This window comes from Scyliorhinus torazame, chromosome 8, assembly GCF_047496885.1.
Source record: "Scyliorhinus torazame isolate Kashiwa2021f chromosome 8, sScyTor2.1, whole genome shotgun sequence".
Classification (NCBI taxonomy): domain Eukaryota; kingdom Metazoa; phylum Chordata; class Chondrichthyes; order Carcharhiniformes; family Scyliorhinidae; genus Scyliorhinus; species Scyliorhinus torazame.
In genome coordinates this window covers 199,862,473-199,884,210 of record NC_092714.1, presented here as the reverse complement: position 1 = coordinate 199,884,210, position 21,738 = coordinate 199,862,473, and positions in this window count along the sequence as shown.

Below are 21,738 nucleotides of genomic sequence, written 5' to 3'. Positions count from 1 at the left end.
GAGTGGTTTCACAGGTCGGCGCAACATCGAGGGCAGAAGGGCCTGTACTGCACTGTAATGTTCTATGTTCAATGCTCTATGTTCACCTTAATTTCTGTTCAGTTGGCAACGCAGACTACAGCCCTGCTGTTAGATTGCAGTTGTCTATATTCTTTGCAAATTCATACTGTTTGTCAAGGCATTTTAATTAGCTAATAGGTGAGGGCAGCTGCACTTATGCTGAATTGTATTTAACACTTCTGATCCCTTTAATTAGAGGAAGTGCTGGAGAGAATCACAGGATGGTTACAGCGGAGAAAGAGGCCATTCAGTCCATCGTTTCTGGGTTGACTGTCTTAAGAAGCAATTCACCCAATGCCACTTCTTCACCTTCAACCCACAGTCATGCAAGTCTGACATAAAAAGATTTCTAGTTAAAGTGACGCAGCGGGGTTCTTGAAATCTGCATTGATTCTTGAGGCTTCAGCAATCACAAGAATGGAAAGGAGGCCAGGAATTGGCTGTGTGCCCCAATGTGTGTCTCTCTCTCTCTTACCTGGACACCCTACTATGGATCTGAAGGACTGAAGTGAAGTGCTGTCTCCATAGATGTGAGGAAGAGACCAGTCTCCCAAACCAAATAGGATTGCAAGTGGCTGAGGAGGTGAACAGCAGGAGTGTGATCCATTGAAACTGTAGACACTTTCCCAAGAGGTTCAATCACCTTATGAAGGCAGGAAAGGAGAGTGGCACAACCCTTTCAGATAGCACACACTACACTCTGGTTTCTGTAGACTAATAGCATAGAATTGCTACAGTGCAGAAGGAGGCTATTCGGCCCTTCAAGTCTGCACCGACCGTCTGAAAGAGCACACTACCTGGGCCCACTGCCCCGCTCTACCCCGTAACCCTATCACCCTATCTAAACTTTGGACTCTGAGGGGCAATTTAGCATGGCCACTCTACCTAACATGCACAGCTTTGGACTGTGAGAGGAAACCGGAGCACCCGGAAGAAACCCACGTAGACACGGGGAAAAAGCAAAAAACTCCACACAGGTCGTCAACCAAGGCCGGAATTGAACCCGGGTCCCTGGCACTTTTTCTCCTCCTCATGCCGTCCTGTTTTACAGGAGAAGACAGCACAGAACCCTTGGTGAGGCATGGAGCCAGGTTTGGGCAGAACCTTGCTTCCACTGACAACCATCTTGCTGGCCACAAAATGTTTGCCCATCTGTTTCTTTGAGAAGAGGTCTTATTCCTGGCATCTGCAAATATCAACCATGGCCTGCCAGAAGAGGTTGTGCATTCTGAGGCACTGGTTCGTGTGGCATTAACGTAACTATCAGCATTACAATGGTTAATGTAGCACCATGAGTAGCCATAAGAGGGAGCTGCAGATGCTATCACATAAAGTAGTGATGCTGGACCTTAGGGGAGGAGTGTATGCAGGAGACAGCAGTTAGTGTGAAAAGGGTAGATTATAGATATACCAGTTAGTGAGATTAGCAGTAGATGAGTGTCGTTAGATGTTACTGATCTATTCTGTATTCTGAAAGGGCTAAGTGTTGAAACCCAGTTTAGTAATGTAAATAAAATCATAGCATTGTTTAAGTAAAAGCTATACTGTGGTCTTTGTGGAACACTACGCCGACCATCCTAAATAAGCATCACAAAGATCACCACAGTTCGAGCTAATCCTCATCCTGTCGACACTGTGTTCAGGGTCTTGCCTCCTTTTGAGTTGGACCTCGGTGTCCATCCCTTTTGTTTTGTGGAGTTTAATGGGCAGGGGAGAAGTCATCTGCTGCTGCTGATGTTGATCCTACTTTTGTCACTGTTGCTGGTGCTGCACTGTTGTTGGTGATCAAGGTTTAAGCTGACAGCTGGGAGGTACAGATCCAGGTCAGTGACGTGCGAATGGGATAAGCTGACTTCCAAGAAGTTAGAAATCACGTGTCAAGCAGTGAAAGTTCACTTTCAGTAGGACTGCTGTGAGCAGCAGCCTCTCACCGAGGCAGGGCAGCAGCTATTCAACTTCATTCTTTGAATGTTTCCCAGCCTGTCAGTTTCACTGAAGAGGCACTTGCCTAGTTGACTCTGGTGAGTTCTAGGCAGATTGGGAAATCCATGCATTGAACATATAGAACATAGAACATAGAAAATACAGCACAGAACAGGCCCTTCGGCCCACGGTGTTGTGCCGAACCTTTGTCCTAGATTAATCATAGATTATCATTGAATTTACAGTGCAGAAGGAGGCCAGTCGGCCCCTTTGAGTCTGCACCGGCTCTTGGAAAGAGCACCCTACCCAAACTCAACACCTCCACCCAACACCAAGGGCAATTTGGACATTAACGGCAATTTATCATTGGCCAATTCACCTAACCCGCACATCTTTGGACTGTGGGAGGAAACCGGAGCACCCGGAGGAAACCCACGCAGACACGGGGAGGACGTGCAGACTCCGCACAGACAATGACCCAAGCCGGAATCGAACCTGGGACCATGGAGCTGTGAAGCAATTGTGCTATCCACAATGCTACCGTGCTGCCCTTAAGAACAAATAAATCTGCACTATATCATTTTACCGTAATCCATGTACCTATCCAATAGCTGCTTGAAGGTCCCTAATGTTTCCGACTCAACTACTTCCACAGGCAGTGCATTCCATGCCCCCACTACTCTCTGGGTAAAGAACCTACCTCTGATATCCCTCCTATATCTTCCACCTTTCACCTTAAATTGATGTCCCCTTGTAATGGTGTGTTCCACCCGGGGAAAAAGTCTCTGACTGTCTACTCTATCTATTCCCCTGATCATCTTATAAACCTCTATCAAGTCGCCCCTCATCCTTCTCCGCTCTAATGAGAAAAGGCCTAGCACCCTCAACCTTTCCTCGTAAGACCTACTCTCCATTCCAGGCAACATCCTGGTAAATCTTCTTTGCACCTTTTCCAGAGCTTCCACATCCTTCCTAAAATGAGGCGACCAGAACTGTACACAGTACTCCAAATGTGGCCTTACCAAAGTTTTGTACAGCTGCATCATCACCTCACGGCTCTTAAATTCAATCCCTCTGTTAATGAACGCGAGCACACCATAGGCCTTCTTCACAGCTCTATCCACTTGAGTGGCAACTTTCAAAGATGTATGAACATAGACCCCAAGATCTCTCTGCTCCTCCACATTGCCAAGAACTCTACCGTTAACCCTGTATTCCGCATTCATATTTGTCCTTCCAAAATGGACAACCTCACACTTTTTAGGGTTAAACTCCATCTGCCACTTCTCAGCCCAGCTCTGCATCCTATCTATGTCTCTTTGCAGCCGACAACAGCCCTCCTTACTATCCACAACTCCACCAATCTTCGTATCGTCTGCAAATTTACTGACCCACCCTTCAACTCCCTCATCCAAGTCATTAATGAAAATCACAAACAGCAGAGGACCCAGAACTGATCCCTGCGGTACGCCACTGGTAACTGGGATCCAGGCTGAATATTTGCCATCCACCACCACTCTCTGACTTCTATCGGTTAGCCAGTTTGTTATCCAACTGGCCAAATTTCCCACTATCCCATGCCTCCTTACTTTCTGCATAAGCCTACCATGGGGAACTTTATCAAATGCCTTACTAAAATCCATGTACACTACATCCACTGCTTTACCTTCATCCACATGCTTGGTCACCTCCTCAAAGAATTCAATAAGATTTGTAAGGCAAGACCTACCCCTCACAAATCCGTGCTGACTATCCCTAATCAAGCAGTGTCTTTCCAGATGCTCAGAAATCCTATCCTTCAGTACTCTTTCCATTACTTTGCCTACCACCGAAGTAAGACTAACTGGCCTGTAATTCCCAGGGTTATCCCTAGTTCCTTTTTTGAACAGGGGCACGACATTCGCCACTCTCCAATCCCCTGGTACCACCCCTGTTGACAGTGAGGATGAAAAGATAATTCCAACGGCTCTGCAATTTCATCTCTTGCTTCCCATAGAATCCTTGGATATATCCCGTCAGGCCCAGGGGACTTGTCTATCCTCAAGTTTTTCAAAATGCCCAACACATCTTCCTTCCTAACAAGTATTTCCTCGAGCTTACCAATCTGTTTCACACTGTCCTCTCCAACAATATCGCCCCTCTCATTTGTAAATACAGAAGAAAAGTACTCATTCAAGACCTCTCCTATCTCTTCAGACTCAATACACAATCTCCTGCTACTGTCCTTGATCGGACCTACCCTCGCTTTAGTCATTCTCATATTTCTCACATATGTGTAAAAGGCCTTGGCGTTTTCCTTGATCCTACCCGCCAAAGATTGTTCATGCCCTCTCTTAGCTCTCCTAATCCCTTTCTTCAGTTCCCTCCTGGCTATCTTGTATCCCTCCAATGCCCTGTCTGAACCTTGTTTCCTCAGCCTTTGTTAAAGCCAGAATTCTGGATTAAATCATCAATTAATTGCCTCTTTGAGTATTGTAGTTACTTACCTGACAGTCCCTTGGAGCTATTGCTTTCCAGAAAACTTGCCCAGGTTAAATCCGGAAATGGTTGGATCACATTGGGTTGCTGACCTGATTCAACTTTTCAGGATTTTTGCTCTCCAAGCTAATAAGCCCTACCTCCCGCTGGCCATTATAATTCTCATAGAATTTACAGTGCAGAATTCTGGCTGTTAACTGCTTCTCTCTCCAATGATGCTTCCTGAACTGGTAAATATTTCCAGATTTCTTCATGCACTTGGCATTGCAAGACAGCAATGTTACTCTCTCAACTAGCGGGTGGCACAGTGGTTAGCACTGCTGCCTCACAGCTCCAGCAACTTGGGTTCAATTTCTGCCTCAGATGACTGCCTGTGTGGAGTTTGCACTTTCCCCCCGTGTTTGCGTGTGTTTCTTCCGGGTCCTCCAGTTTCCTCCCACAGTCCAAAGATGTACAGGTTAGATGGATCGGCCATGTTAAATTGCCCCTTAGTGTCCAAAAGGTTAGGTGGGGTTACTGGATTACGGGGATCGGGTGGTGGCGTGGGTTTAAATAGAGAACCGGTCCAGACTTGATGGACCAAATGGCCTCCTTCTGCACTGTAAATTCTATGATTCTATAAACTGCTCTGAAGAATTTCACTGTTTTGATTACTCGTCTAGATATTTTATTCTTGATGCACTAACAAATGAAAATGAATCCTTTGAAGATAAAGAGCTCATGGTTGTAACTCTGTTACAGTAAAACTATTAATTTATAACTGGTTAAATTAGATATAAAAGTTTAAAGAAGGCACCTGATTTAGTAAATGATTCCAAATGTAGTTTTCCAAAAACTCAATTCGTTTGGAATCAAAAATGTTCAACTGGTGTCAACTGGTGATAACCATTGCATAACTCTTGCATATCTACAGATAACTCGAAATTAATAATAACAAAATTACAAGAACTGAGGCCAGGGGATAGTTTCCAAGTTATAATTAACTTACCAGCTTGCGAATAATGATGAAAACACACTAATATGATCAGTTGAGCCCTTGGCTGTGACTTAATTAATGCTTCAACTCCTTATCATTTTGCACTTTGATACCTGACAGGTAACGCATATAGAAGCTTGGATTAAAGTTTGTGTTGAGTGCAGAGGTTTCACCTGTGATATTTGTTGCCAAGAAGTTTTGATTGCTGGACGAATCAAAATAATACTTTAGTTGGCCAAAATTAATGAAAACCTTAACAGCATGTTCTTGCACAATTTGCACATTTATTTTCCCAAATTGCTCAGTCTTGCCAATATTTTGATATTATGAAAGGAGTTCTGCGGTGTGTAGTTTCCTCCCTCAGACATCCTTCGTTCCTTGGGTGAATCAAACCTGTAGCTTGAGGCTTTTATTATCTAAATTTAGCCTCTCATGGCTGGGCAAGCTTGTGCAGTGAGTTCTTGAGCCACAGGGACCAGGAAGGTTTCGGGTTTGATCTATGCTGAGTTAATTAATCAGTCAGGGCATTCCAATTGTAATTCTTTAACATAGGGGCAAAAGCTTTTCCAAGATTTATGTGCCTGATTGGTTTACAATGAACACTGCTGGAATTATGAAGGGGTGACTCAGTTTACAAACTTGGGATTCAACCCCACCGGCTCATCCCCTCTGGGATTCAGCCAGTCAGTCACTGTCAAGTCTCAGGTGAAAGATGGTCAGTTGGACAAGATGCCAGGGAGTGGATTGACGTCAGTGGACCACCAACCCAGGAAGGAGGCGAGATTTTCAGCAGAGAAGGAAAGGAGATAAAATTAATGAGAAGCAAGAAAACCCGAAGAATGGTTGAAATGAATAATCTTTCTAAGCTTGATGGTCTCCTCCATTATGGGTCTTGGCCTTTTGGCTAAGTCTCTGGTCAGAAAAAAAAAGTGCTAATAAAGACAATTACTCCTAAGTTTATGGAACTTCTAAATTACTAACCAAAGCCATGCCTTATAGCCTTTCATTTGTTTGAAGCTTTTACAATATACTTTTGGGTACTTGCAGGTATTTCATTCTTTGAGTTTATTTTTTCACCATGCTTGTTTTGTGCCGCAAATTCTTCTCGGAAAAATGCCTCCACTGAAAACATAAATATTTATTTAGGGTAAGCTTATAAAGCACATTTAATGTCACTTCCATAACTTCTGTTCATGGCCAACCTAGCAGGAAAGAAATGGAAACAAGCTAAAAAATAAAAATGGGTTTGGATCAGTTCAGCAGTAAATGTCCCAGAAATCAGTTTTGTACCCAGACTCCATTCCAACCCACCCATTTATGGCTAGAACTGAAACTGAAAGGTGGGTAATAGCGGACCCAATTCAAGTTCAGTATATCATAAAGGGCATCGAGTCTCATTGCCATTCAGCTTTTGAAATTTACCAGACACCATTACAAGGCCCAATCACCATCTCCCAGCCCAAGGCTCCCATTAACCCCAGCATGAGGCCACTGACCTTCCATCAACTCAGGACCTGGCACTTCCCTTGGAATCAGGTCTCCCATCTGTTGGCCACCCCAACACTCTCCCTTTGCTTGTCCCTCCACCAGTTATCACCCCTTCCTTCTGATCTCTACCCTGTTTTGGGAACTTCCCCCTTTCTGCCTTTCTGGTTGACACCACCTTCCGGCAATGCCCTCGTGATTTCTTCCCCTCTACTCCTGGCACTTGCTTATTCACTTACCTTCCAGTCTATTCCCCTGTTCCCGGTGCAGACCTACATTTACAGTGGTCATCAGTGACTGACTTACCACCTGAGTGAAGGCCCAGCTGTTAGACAGGTAGGCAAGTAATCATTGAAGTTGCTATCATGATGTGAAGTTAGAATCCACAGCCTGGGGAGGAATCCTGAGCCCCAACGTTCTGACCCATATTGGACTTAAATCGGAAAATTTGTCAGATACTCCTGAAGACCATCTGAAAATTCTTGGTTTCCATAGAATCCATTTTGCTGCAGTTTGCACTCATTCATCTTTGATTGGATTCAACCTCATTACCTACTCATATCTTTGCAGCAATAGGGCAGCATGGTGGCGCAGTGGTTAGCATTGGGTTAGCGCAGTGGTTAGCACTACGGTGCTGAGGACCCGGGTTCCAATCCTGGCCCTGGGTCACTGTCCGTGTGGAGTTTGCACATTCTCCCTGTGTCTGCGTGGGTTTCACTCCCACAACCCAAAGATGTGCAGGTTAAGTAGACTGGCCATGCTAAATTGCCCTTAATTGGAAAAATAAATAATTGGGTACTCTAAATTTAAAAAACAAATCTTTGCAACAATGCCATTATCCTGTAAATTCAGAATTCCTCAGAAGTGGAACCTTTGTAATTTTTCTTCGCGGAAACTTTGATAATACTGCCTCAATTCAACTCTTCCAACTTGAAGAGAGACCAGGGCACAGAACGTAAGAACATTGGAACAGGAGTAGGCCACTCAGCCCCTAGATCCTGCGCCAAAATTCAATGAGATCACCATGTCTCTATCCTATCACCACCCATCTGCCTTGGCTTCATTCCCTTTCATACTATTGTCCAGCAAAATTTTATTCATTTCTGATTTTAAATCATTTATTGAGCAAGAATCCATAGGCTGGGTTCTCACATTTATTGGGGTTATGTCCCCACACCGACGTCAAAACTGTGGAGTTTTACTCCTGAAAATCCTGGAATACAGGGACTCGAAATCCCAGCCCTGCAGGGGGCTAGCAGAGACAAAGAGTAAATCTTGCAGCTTTTGCCGCAGATACGGGCCCCTGCACTTCCGGGTCAGAGGCCGCGCTTGTGCACAGCGGCATCCTCCAACGTTCGGCACCATCTCCTGCTCCTGCATGCATTTAGACCCTTCAACTGCCCCTGCAGGTACCGGATGCTCACTGACAACCCCTCATATAGTCCCTGGCTTTGTGACTGCATCTCCACTATAGACTGCAAAAAACCGAAACCTGCCTGGATGGCAGCCAGTCCATGGTGTCGGCCCGCCCTCCGACAGTCTGCCCCCTCGGGAGTTCCTACCTCCACCAGATGTACCTGAGCAGCTGTGTGGTGCGAATAAGAGAGTGTCCCAGGAGCCTCTTCATAAAATGCCCAACCGAGGCCTGTGCCTCTGGGATGGTGGAGGGTGTTGGAGACAGCTGTGATGGGAAATCTGTGTCATCCCCAGACTCGAGCTCCAGGGTGTCTTGGGTCACAGGCATAAGCCTTCCCTCCTTGCCGGTGTCCTCGTCGCTGGTCTGTGATGTGTTGGGTGTTCTGGATCCGTGGGACACATACAGGTCACCAACACTTGAAATAGTGCAACACTATTTTATTGAATCATTAACTGTTTAACATACTCAGACTGTGGGTTTCCACGATATTAGCTTTAACTAAAGACCTTTGCCTTGTCCTAACCAGTCGATGCACTCAGCACATGGTGAACGGCTGTGTTACAGGCTGTGAGCTCTGTCCTCCTTGCTAGCTGCAACTCGAATGAGCGGGAACTCTGATGTCCCCTGTATTTATAGTGCGTGTGCTCTAACTGGTGATTGGCTGCGGTGTTGTGTGTGATGATTGGTCCCATTGTGTGTCCATCAGTGTGTGTCTGCACCATGATATACTGGTGTATATTATGACAGTCTGCACACAGAGGGGGCTCAGATTGTGGCATGGCTGGCAGTGGGTGACACTAGATGGATGCGCCCCATCACTAGCAGGACCTGCAAGACACACGACAAGATGCATGATTAGACCGGAGGCAGGGGGGGACTGCAGGTGGTGGGGGTGCGGGTGGGGGAGTGGGTGGGATGATCGTGGTGTGAGGTGAGGGTAGGGGTAGGGGTGAGGATGGTAGGTGCGGTGGTGGGTGGGGTTGGCACACATGTCACGGGGAACCGCATCTATGTGGGATCTCACTTCCTCACTTGCGGCTGATCACCCCGGTGACTTCCCTTTCCACAGGGCTGCCTACGACATCCAGGGCCCCCGGCTTTTCCACGGTGAGGGGCCACAGGTCCAGTGGTCCCCCTCCAGTTTTCTCCTACTCCTGCCAGTTATGGGTGGCCTTCTCCTCAGGGTGGGAGATGGGAGGTGGGAAGACAGAAAGTGATAGTTTTAGACAGTCCGACACATGCACCCCAGGGGGTGGGTAGCTGGTGGCCTCAGTGCCAGTGCACCTGGCCATGGCGGCCGGTATGGGTGCTGGCACGTGGTAGATTGTGGGGGTTCAGATGCCCTACGGGTGGGGGAGGAGGGAATTGAGGTTACGGGTGTATGGGACAGGGTTGGGGCCAGGTGCCCAGCGCTGCCTCTTCGCCCTGGCCGCCCAGAGGAGATTGTTTAGTTTGTTCCTGCAGTCCGGACGGTGTCACTGGTGGCGCTCACCACGTTTGCCACTTTCATTGAGGCATGGTGAATGCCAATCGCTGGTAACCTCTTTCTAGGGCCGGGTTACAGAGTGGCCCGCCTCTACTTCACAGCACCCAGAAGGGGCCCCAGCTCGGCATCTGTGAAACGTGGGGCCGTGCGTCTTGCTGCCATCTTGTTGGCAGGGATGGTGTGTGTGGGGAGAGAACAAAGAAGAAAGAAACCTACAGCACAGGAACAGCCCTTCGGCCCTCCAAGCCTGTGTGACCATGCTGCTCGACTAAACTAAAATCTTCTACACTTCCGGGGTCCGTATCCCTCTATTCCCATCCTATTCATGTATTTGTCAAGATGCCCCTTAAATGTCACTATCGTCCCTGCTTCACCACCTCCTCCAGCAGCCTGTTCCAGGCACCCGCTACCCTCTATGCCCCTCATAATTTTGTAGACCTGATCAGTTCATCCCTCAACCTCTGTCGTTCCAGTCAGAACAAACCGAGTTTATTAAACCGCTCCTCATAGCTAATGCCCTCCATAACAGGCAACATCCTGGTAAATCACATCTGCACTCTCTCTAACGCCTCCACATCCTTCTGGTAGTGTGGCAACCAGAATTGAACACTATACTCCAAGTGTGGCCTAACTAAGGTTCTATACAGCTGCAACATGATTTGCCAATTTTTATACTCAATGCCCCGGCCAATGAAGGCAAGCATGCAATATGCCTTCTTGACGACCTTCTCCACCTGTGTTGCCCCTTTGAGTGACAAAATATTACCTACCTTAATATTTTTCAAGACCCCCAACACCTCGTCTTTTTGGATCTTAATGTGACCCAGGCTATCCACACACCCTTCTCCAGACTCAACATCCACCAATTCCTTCTCTTTGGTGAATACTGATGCAAAGTATTCATTCAGTACCTCGCCCATTTCCTCTGGCTCCACCCATGGATTCCCTCACCTGTCCTTCAGTGGGCCAACCCTTACCCTGGCTACCCTCTGTCTTTTTAGGTATGTGTAAAAAGCCTTGGGATTTTCCTTAACCTTATTTGCCAATGACTTTTCATGACCCCTTTTAGCCCTCATGACTCCTTGCTTAAGTTCCATCCTACTTTCCTTATATTCCACACAGGCTTCATCTGTTCCCAGCCTTCTAGCCCTGACAAATGCCTCCTTTTTCTTTTTGACAAGGCCTACAATATCTCTCGTTATCCAAGGTTCCCAACATTTGCCGTATTTATCCTTCTTCCGCACAGGAACATGCCGGTTCTGAATTCCTTTCAACTGACATTTGAAAGCCTCCCACATGTCAGAAGTTGATTTACCCTCATACATCTGCCCCCAATCTGTGTTCTTCAGTTCCCGCCAATATTGTTATGAGTAGCCTTCCCCCAATTTAGCACATTCACCCTTGGACTCTTATCCGTGTCCACCAGCACTTTAAAACTTACTGAATTTTGGTCACTGTTCCAGAAATGCTCCCCTACTGAAACTTCTACCACCTTGCCGGGCTCATTCCCCAATACCAGGTCCAGTATAGCCCCTTCCCCAGTTGGACTATCTACATATTGTTTTAAGAAGCCCTCCTGGATGCTCCTTACAAACTCTGCCCCATCAAAGCCCCTAGCACCCAGTGAGTCCCAGTCAATATTGGGGAAGTTAAAGTCTCCCATCACAACAACCCTGTTGCTTTTACTCCTCTCCAAAATCTGTCTACCTATCTGCTCCTCTATCTCCTGCTGGCTGTTGGGTGGCCTGTAGTAAACCCCCAATATTGTGACTGCACCCTTCTTATTCCTGATCTCTACCCATATAGCCTCGCTGCCCTATGAAGTGTCCTCCTGCAGTACAGCTGTGATATTCTCTCTAACCAGTAGCGCAACTCCTCCACCCCTTTTACATCTCCCCTGAAGTGTATATATGTGGCTGCAGCTTGTCAGCCTCCAAATTGCCAATTGCGAATCCAGCGAATCCAGCACCATTTCTCATTGTAATCGATTGTGTTATATGTGGCGCCAGTGCTGGCCCCTTGACAGTCGCTGGATTTGTCCAGGTGCGACGCCAGTTTTGCTGTCGTGAAAGTACACAAATGCTGCCCCGGCGACAACACTTAAGTCTCAGGAACAAGGAATCCAGCCGCTTGTATTGTTTGCCCAGTCACTGTTAAGAAAAAAGGGACACTTCAAGAGTTATACACAAAAATATGGCAAGTATTTCATTGTAACCTAGTTGGGCTCCAAATTAGATGTTGCCACCATGCTGACATTCCATGTCAACATTTCTTTCTGATACTCAGTGAAACTGGACTGTCTCAACTCATCTTGCTCTGCTCTGGAATTGAAGATCTTCACCTCGCCTGGCTGGAGTTGAAACAAGGTGCCAGTTAAGAAAATGGTTTTATAACCCATTGTACTACCCAGTCCCTCTACAAAACTGTGTCCCAGGATTCTATTCTGAAACCTTAAAAGCAAAAGGAAGATAATGCATTTTTTGTTTCATTTTATTCTTTTGTGGGATGCCGACATTTATTCTCCACCCCTAATTTCCCTTGAGCTGAGTGCCTTGCTGGAGTCTAGAGTCATATGTAGGCCAAACCAGATGAGGCTGGCAGATTTCCTTACCTAAAGGACATTCGTGAACGGATGGGTTTTTACAACAATAATGTCAAGGGAAAGTCATCATAGTCCCAGATGACCAAAGGCTACTCTCCCCTTTCAGGGCGAGGGCTGGCTAGTGGTGATTTAACCTGAGGATCACCTCACCTCAGGTGAGGGGCAAGGTTGAGAAGGCAAGACCTCAAGAATAACCTTGACGGGAGCAGGAATTAAACTTGTGGCTGCTGGCATCATTCTGTATCATAAAACAAGCTAACCAACTGAGCTAAACTTGCCTCCCGCGATTAATGATGGTTACCATGGTAATCATTACTGAGCTTCTTATTGCAAATTTATGAATTGAATTTAAATTCCGCCTGCTGCTGTGGCGGGATATGAATCTGTTCATAACAAGCTTTTCAAGACCTCGGGACTTCCTAAAGTGCTTTCGAACCAATGATAGTCATTTGAAATGCAGTCACTTTTGCAACCTGTAAGGTTCAACATACGATAATTAGTGCTCCTTAGTTGTCAACTCAAATTGGTCATTTCAGGTTTTAAAAATTCCGAGCGTGTTGAAAATCTTTACTTCACGTCTAAATAACAATTGGTCGCTGAGGTGATCCTCCTTTAAAGCAGCAGTGGGAAGCAATTACATGTTCAATTTGAAAAATGCGGTTTTGAAATCAGGTTAAAGTTGACTGTCATTTCCAGAATCCAACAATCCATGGACACAACTGTGATAAACGCTATCACCAAACATTAATATGCTGCTAATCTTTCAAAATTGCACCAATTTGTTTTTCTGTCAAAACTAATCATATAGTCGTAACTACATCAGCACAGATAAACTGAGTTCAAATCTCTTCTAATCAATATCTGAGAGTTTAGACTATAGCTTTTCCCCATTCTACACCAGAAGGAGCCTCTGATACAATAAAATAGTTACACTGACTAACGTTGTACACTATTCCAGGCTGACTATCAGTCTCACTTAGTGACATTAATCAAACACAGTCAATTGAATGAAAGTTATTGAATTTTAGCTGCGTAAACAATAAATGTTGTCAGATTTTTAATTCTTTACTCATTATTAAAGCAGATGTGGCCTTAATTTGTTCTATGATATTTCTTAGTGAACGAAGCTGGTGATTAATGCACACTTGTCTCTTCCGTGTTGACTCAGTTTACAAACTTGGGATTAAAATCCATAACCAAACTCCATATAGGGAGAAGGCAATTATCAGTCTTCTATATATGCAAATCATAGGTTGGCCAGTGTAAGGAATGAAAAATTTGACCTGTGAATCCGCACTTGGTCTGGTTCCAATATTTTCAATTGTGTTTTTTTTGCATACTATTGACGAACTGAAAGGCTGCTTCCAGTCAGCTACTGAACTGCTTCCTGTGTACATTAAAATGTAGTGTATCTCATGTTAATTCAAGACTTTGCTTCTCTTAATCCTTTTCTGTGACAACACACTTGAGATTGGAAATTCATCTTCTGGTGAAGATGTTGATGCAAGTTGACATATTGGATACAATAATGTAATGGTGATGTCACCAAGCTAGTAATCCAGAAATTCAACCATGCCACTTGTATTTTGCGAGTGGAGCTAACCAAGGTCTTAAGCCTCCAATATGGGGAGTAGGAAATATTCAGGTACATTCACTTTGAGCTGAAAGTGGACTCTTCATCGTATTGATAATCATCAAAAATGGCCAAAAACTGAAGTTGTCCTTTTGCATATGCTTCTTTGAGATTCCCCATTGCAAAAGTGATTTGCCTGAGACAGCATATTCTGGTTTCACGTAGTAAAACCAGCTCTACATTCATTGTAAGAAGTCTTACAACACCAGGTTAAAGTCCAACAGGTTTGTTTCAAACGCTAGCTTTTGGAGCACTGCTCCTTCCTCAGGTGAATGAAGAGGTATGTTCCAGAAACATATATATAGACAAATTCAAAGATGCAAAACAATGCTTAGAATGCGAGTATTTGCAGGTAATTAAGTCTTGAGATAGGGGTGACCCCAGGTTAAAGAGATGCGAATTGTCCCAAGCCAGGACAGTTGGTTGGATTTCATAAGCCCAGGCCAGATGGTGGGGGATGAATGTAATGCGACATGAATCCCAGGTCCCGGTTGCATTGTATCATGCAACCGGTCATACATGCATTGTATCACAGTTCTTAAAGGAACCACTGCAAGTCACAACCAACAAAATGAGTTATTAAAATCACTTGTATTAATATGGTGTCAGAAGAAACTACTGTGCCCCTTGTTACTACACATTGAAAGAATTGTAGATACTATGCAGGCACTGTTCCCTGGCCACATTTCCATTGCTCCTCCCACCGGAGTACTAACTGCAGCGAGTGAAATGTGAGAGTTGGGGTAAGTGTGTGAGTTTAAGAGAATAATGACAGGAGAGTGTGACTACGAGTGAGGCAGGTAGCGGGATCCAAGATGTAGCACTGCAGGGGCTCAGCCCGTGCCCTTGCCCCCTGTGTGGATGAGAATGGGGACTGTAGGGAGGATGGGCTAACTGACCACAGCACCAAGTTACAGGGAAAATTTTGAGTGTGGGTGAGAAAAGAGAAATATAGTCGTAGTTTGGGACAGTATTATTAGGGGAAGAGACACTGTTCTCTGTGCCCAGCATGGAGGATCCTGAAGGCTGTGTTGCCTATCTAATGCCAGGGTTAAGGATATCTCATCCGGGCTGCAGAGGAACTTGGAGTGGGAGGGGAAAGATCCAGTTGCTGTGGTCCATGTAGGTACCAATGATACAGCTAGAACAAGGATAGCGGAGGGAATATGAGTAGCTAGATGCTAAATGATAAAGCAGAACCGCAAAGGTAATAATCTCTGGATTACTACCTGAGCTATGAACTAATTCATATCAGGTCAATAAGATTAAAGATGAAAATGCGTGGCTCAAAGATTGTTGTGGGAATAATGGGTTTGATCTCATGGCACATTAGCACCAGTACTGGAGAAAGAGGGAGCTGTTCCATTGGGAACATGAATCATGCTTGGACCAATATTCAGGCAAATCAAATGACTAGGGATCTAGATAGGGTTTTAAATAAAATAGCGGGGTAGGGTTCAGTTGCATGGAAGTTGAAAGAAATCAAAGTGCAAGTAGAAGGTACGAGTGCAGGTTAGTGATGAGGCTGATTGTTACCAGATAATTAAAGGAATGGTCAGACCAAGGGAATGTCATATTACACCAGGGGATTGTACCAGAGTAGGGAAAATTAACAATAGGGCAACATTTAAAGGCTTTGGTCTGAATGGGCATAGCATACAGAGTAAAGTACATGAGTGATCAGTGCAAAGAGAGCCAAAGAGGTATGATTTGATGGCAATTACTGAGACATGGTTGCAAGGAGATCAAATCTGGGAGTTGAATACCCAGTGTTTCGGAAGGATAGACAGAAAGGCAAAGGAGGTGGTGTCCCGTTTGTTAGTGAATGAAGGGACTAGTGTTGTAGTGGAGGTCAAGACTGGATAGAAATTAGAAATAGAAAGGGAAATAATTGGCTGGTGGGAGTAATCTATAGATCCCCTAATAGTAGTTCCACAGTAGGGCACATTAGAGGCCTTGAAATGCTGGGGGTTTGTAAGAAAGTTACAACAATAATCATGAGTGATTTTAATATGTATACAGACTGGATTAATCAAATTGGCAAGGGTTGACTCGAGGGAGAGTTCATAGAATGTATTTGAGATTGTATCTTGGAACAATATGTTGTCGAAACAATCAAGAAGCAGGTTGTTTTGGATTTAGCATTGTGTAATGGGAAGAGATGGAAAGAGTGATCATTGCATGCTTGAAGTTCAAGTTCAGTTTGAGGGTAATAAACTTGAGTCCGACACGCGAGGTCCGCTATTAAACCACGTTAATTACATAGGCATTAGTACCGATTTGGCCCTAGTGGACTGGGCAGAAAGACTAAAGGGTAGGACAGTTGACAAAAACTGCATTGCGCAGGTCAAGGAGACACAGCCTGAGTGAGTGAGACACAGACAGTGAGAATTTGGTAATTTGGTGCAGCGAGGTAACCAGGAAAGGTAAGTGTTTAATCTAATTTTGCTGTTTTTCAGTTAAAAGTGCAGTGTAGATTAGTGTCTGATTGGCTGAAGCTGCCCCCACCCTAATTGCTGAGAGGCAGTTATCTGGCAGTCACCTGAGGCCTGTTAAGGGGCACACAGGTACACATTGTATTCTTCTCTTTGAAGTTTTAGTGTGAGTCATCCTAAAGTCTGTACAAAAGACAGACAGAAAGCACACATTAGTAATCATTGCGCAGGTCAAGGAGACACAGCCTGAGTGAGTGAGACACAGACAGTGAGAATTTGGTAATTTGGTGCAGTGAGGTAACCAGGAAAGGTAAGTGGTTAATCTAATTTTGCTGTTTTTCAGTTAAAAGTGCAGTGTAGATTAGTGTCTGATTGGCTGAAGCTGCCCCCACCCTAATTGCTGAGAGGCAGTTATCTGGCAGTCACCTGAGGCCTGTTAAGGGGCACAAAGGTACTCATTGTATTCTACTCTTTGAATTTTTCGTGTGAGTCATCCTAAAGTCTGTACAAAAGGCAGACAGAAAGTGCACATTAGTAAGCATTGCGCAGGTCAAGGAGACACAGCCTGAGTGAGTGAGACACAGACAGAGTGAGAATTTGGTAATTTGGTGCAGTGAGGTAATTCGGTGAAGAGTGGGAGAAGGTGCTTTTTCCCGACTGTTTTGTTCTCTCTCTTTCTTCGGGCCTAATTTTGGGAGCCGTTTAGAGGAGGAGGAGCAGTGTCTGTGAGTATAAAAACCTAACGGTAACTTCCTGTTTTCCGGTTTTTTTCCCCAACAGTGATGTCAGAGGGAAGCTGTGATCTGATTGGTTGATAGCAAATCTGCCCCAAATTTTAAAAAAGCACAGCTAAACTCGTAAACTTAAATTAAACTAATTAATTAATTAGTGAAGGCTGGTCAGGTGATGTGCTTGAGCTGCTTGATGTTGGAGCTGGCAGATCATATTGTGAGCTGCAGCGACCACATCTGCAGTAAGTGTTGGCTGCTCGAATAGCTCCGGCTCAGAGTTGATGAGCTGGGGTCTGAGCTTCAAACACTGAGGCACATCCGGGAGGGGGAGACTTACCTAGACACTGTGTTTTAGGAGGCAGTCACACCTGTCAGAGTAAGTAGTTAAAATCCTGCCAGTGGCCAGGGACAGCAGGGTGTGACTGCAAGTCAGGCAGGTAAAGGGAACCAGCAGTCAGGAACTCAGGAGCCTCAGCCCTTGACCCTGTCCAACAGGTATGAGGCACTTGCTCCCTGTGTGGATGGCGAACAGGGCTGCAGGAAGGATGAGTCAGCTGACTAAGGCACCATGGTTCAGCAGGCCATTCAAGGGGAGGGAGTAAATAGGCAAGTTGTAGTTGTAGGGGATTCTATTATCAGGGGGATAGATAGTATCCTTTGTGAGCAGGCTAAAGAGTCCCGCATGGTATGTTGCCTGCCCGGTGCTAGGGTGCGGGACATCGCTGACCGGCTTGAAAGGATACCGGAGAGAGAGGGGGAGGATCCAGTTGTTGTGGTCTATGTCGGTACCAACAACATAGGCAAGTCTAGGAAAGAGGACCTGTTCAGAGATTATAAAGAGCTAGGATTCAAATTAAAAAACAGGTCCTCAAGGGTCATAATCTCCGGATTACTGCCCGAGCCAAGTGCAAATTGCCATAGGGAGGCAAGAATAAGGGAAGTTAACACGTGGCTGAAAGAGTGGTGTGGGAAAGAGGGGTTCCTTTTCATGGGACACTGGCATCAGTTTTGGGACAGGGGGGACCTATACCGTTGGGATGGTCTCCACCTGAACCGAGCTGGGACCAGTGTTCTGGCGAAAAGAGTAAATAGGGTGGTCAATAGGACTTTAAACTAAAGATTGGGGGGGAAGGGAAAGTCAGGGAACCAAGAGGTGAAGTAATCAGTGGGAAGCGTAGCTGCTTAGGAATACAAAAAAGCACGAAAAGACAGAACACAGGAGAGGTTACGATAGTCCCCATCCCACAAAATATGACACAGTGTATGGAAAGGCTCAGTAAACTAAGGTCCACCACACTAAGAAAACAAAAAGGGACGGTCAATAGAGAATTAAAGGTGCTATATTTAAATGCACGCAGTGTACGGAACAAGGTAGATGATCTTGTGGCCCAGATTGTGACTGGCAGGTATGATGTGGTAGGCATCACAGAGACATGGTTGCAGGGGTTCAGGACTGGCATTTAAACATCCAGGGATTCACAACCTATCGAAAAGACAGAGAGGTGGGGAGAGGGGGCGGGGTTGCCTTGTTAATTAGGAATGAAATTAAATCAATAGCACTAAACGACATCGGAGCAGATGATGTGCAGTCTGTGTGGGTAGAGTTGAGGAACCACAAAGGCAAAAAAACCATAATGGGAGTTATGTACAGGCCTCCTAACAGTGGTCAGGACCGGGGGCACAAAATGCACCACGAAATAGAAAGTGCATGTCAGAAAGGCAAGGTCACAGTGATCATGGGGGACTTCAATATGCAGGTGGACTGGGTAAATAATGCTGCCAGTGGACCCAAGGAAAGGGAATTCATTGAATGTTTACAGGAGGGCTTTTTGGAACAGCTTGTGATGGAGCCCACGAGGGAACAGGCCATTCTGGACTTAGTGTTATGTAATGAGCCAGACTTGATTAAAGATCTTAAAGTAAGGGAGCACTTAGGAGGCAGTGATCATAATATGGTAGAATTCAATCTCCAATTTGAAAGAAAGAAGGTAGAATCAGATGTAAAGGTGTTACAGTTAAATAAAGGTAACTACAGGGAGGAACTGACGAAAATCGCCTGGGAGCAGAGTCTAGTGGTAAAGTCAGTAGAACAGCAATGGCAGGAGTTTCTGGGAGTAATTGAGGACACAGTACAGAGGTTCATCCCAAAGAAAAGAAAGGTTATCAGAGGGGGGATTAGGCAGCCATGGCTGACAAAGAAAGTTAGGGAACGCATCAAAGCAAAAGAGAAAGCCTATAATGTGGCAAAGAGTAGTGGGAAGTCAGAAGATTGGGAAGGCTACAAAAACAAACAGAGGATAACAAAGAGAGAAATAAGGAAAGAGAGGATCAGATATGAAGATAGGCTAGCCAGTAACATTAAGAATGATAGTAAAAGTCTCTTTAAATACATTAAAAACAAACGGGAGGCAAAAGTTGGCATTGGGCCGCTCCAAAATGACGCTGGTAATCTAGTGATGGGAGACAAGGAAATAGCTGAGGAACTAAATAAGTACTTTGCGTCAGTCTTCACAGTAGAAGACATGAGTAATATCCCAACAATTCCAGAGAGTCAGGGGGCAGAGTTGAATATGGTAGCCATCACAAAGGAGAAAGTGCTAGAGAAACTACGAGGTCTAAAAATTGATAAATCTCCGGGCCCAGATGGGCTACATCCTAGAGTTCTAAAGGAGATAGCTGAAGAAATAGTGGAGGCATTAGTTATGATCTTTCAAAAGTCACGAGAGTCAGGGAAAGTCCCAGAGGATTGGAAAATCGCTGTTGTAACCCTCCTGTTCAAGAAGGGAACAAGGAAAAAGATGGAAAATTAGAGGCCAATTAGCCTAACCTCGGTTGTTGGCAAGATTCTAGAATCCATTGTTAAGGATGAGATTTCTAAATTCTTGGAAGTGCAGGGTCGGATTAGGACAAGTCAACATGGATTTAGTAAGGGGAGGTCGTGCCTGACAAACCTGTTAGAGTTCTTTGAAGAGATAACAAATAGGTTAGACCAAGGAGAGCCAATGGGTGTTATCTATCTTGACTTCCAAAAGGCCTTTGATAAGGTGTCTCACGGGAGACTGCTGAGTAAAATAAGGGCCCATGGTATTCGAGGCAAGGTACTAACATGGATTGACGATTGGCTGTCAGGCAGAAGGCAGAGAGTTGGGATAAAAGGTTCTTTTTCGGAATGGCAACCGGTGACGAGTGGTGTCCCGCAGGGTTCAGTGTTGGGGCCACTGCTGTTCTCTTTATATATTAACGATCTAGATGACGGGACTGGGGGCATTCTGGCTAAGTTTGCCGATGATACAAAGATAGGTGGAGGGGCAGGTAGTATGGAGGAGGTGGGGACGCTGCAGAAAGAATTAGACAGTTTAGGAGAGTGGTCCAAGAAATGGCTGATGAAATTCAACATGGGCAAGTGCGAGGTCTTGCACTTTGGAAAAAAGAATAGAGGCATGGACTATTTTCTAAACGGTGACAAAATTCATAATGCTGAAGTGCAAAGGGACTTGGGAATCGGAGTCCAGGATTCTCTAAAGGTAAACTTGCAGGTTGAGTCCGTAATTAAGAAAGCAAATGCAATGTTGACATTCATCGCAAGAGGCTTGGAATATAAAAGCAGGGATGTACTTCTGAAGCTTTATAAAGCATTAGTTAGGCCCCATTTAGAATACTGTGAGCAATTTTGGGCCCCACACCTCAGGAAGGACATGCTGGCACTGGAGCGGGTCCAGCGGAGATTCACACGGATGATCCCAGGAATGGTAGGCCTAACATACGATGAACGTCTGAGGATCCTGGGATTATATTCATTGGAGTTTAGGAGGTTGAGGGGAGATCTAATAGAAACTTACAAGATAATGAATGGCTTAGATAGGGTGGATGTAGGGAAGTTGTTTCAATTAGCAGGGGAGACTAGGACCCTGGAGCACAGCCTTAGAATAAAAGGGAGTCACTTTAGAACAGAGATGAGGAGAAATTTCTTCAGCCAGAGAGTGGTGGGTCTGTGGAATTCATTGCCACAGAGGGTGGTAGAGGCCGGGATGTTGAGTGTCTTTAAGACAGAAGTTGATAAATTCTTGATTTCTCGAGGAATTAAGGGCTATGGAGAGAGAGCGGGTAAATGGAGTTGAAATCAGCCATGATTGAATGGTGGAGTGGACCCGATGGGCCGAATTGCCTTACTTCCGCTCCTATGTCTTATGGTCTTATGAACAGTGGTAGACATTTAAGGAAATATTGAATTTGCCCCAATTATCCATGGGTAAGCAAGGAGGTTAAAGATAACATCAAGGCAAAAACTAAGGCATACTATTTTTCAAAGGTCAGTGGCAGGCTGGAGGATTGCGAAACATTTAAAGACCAATAGAGGGTTACTAAAAAAGTAATAAAAAGAGCAACGGTAAATTATGAAAGAAATATAGTGCAAAACATAAAAACTGATAGTGTAAGATTCTATAAGTATATAAAAAGGAAGAGGGTAGCTAAAGTTAATGTTGGTCCCTAGAAGACGCGACCCGGGAGTTA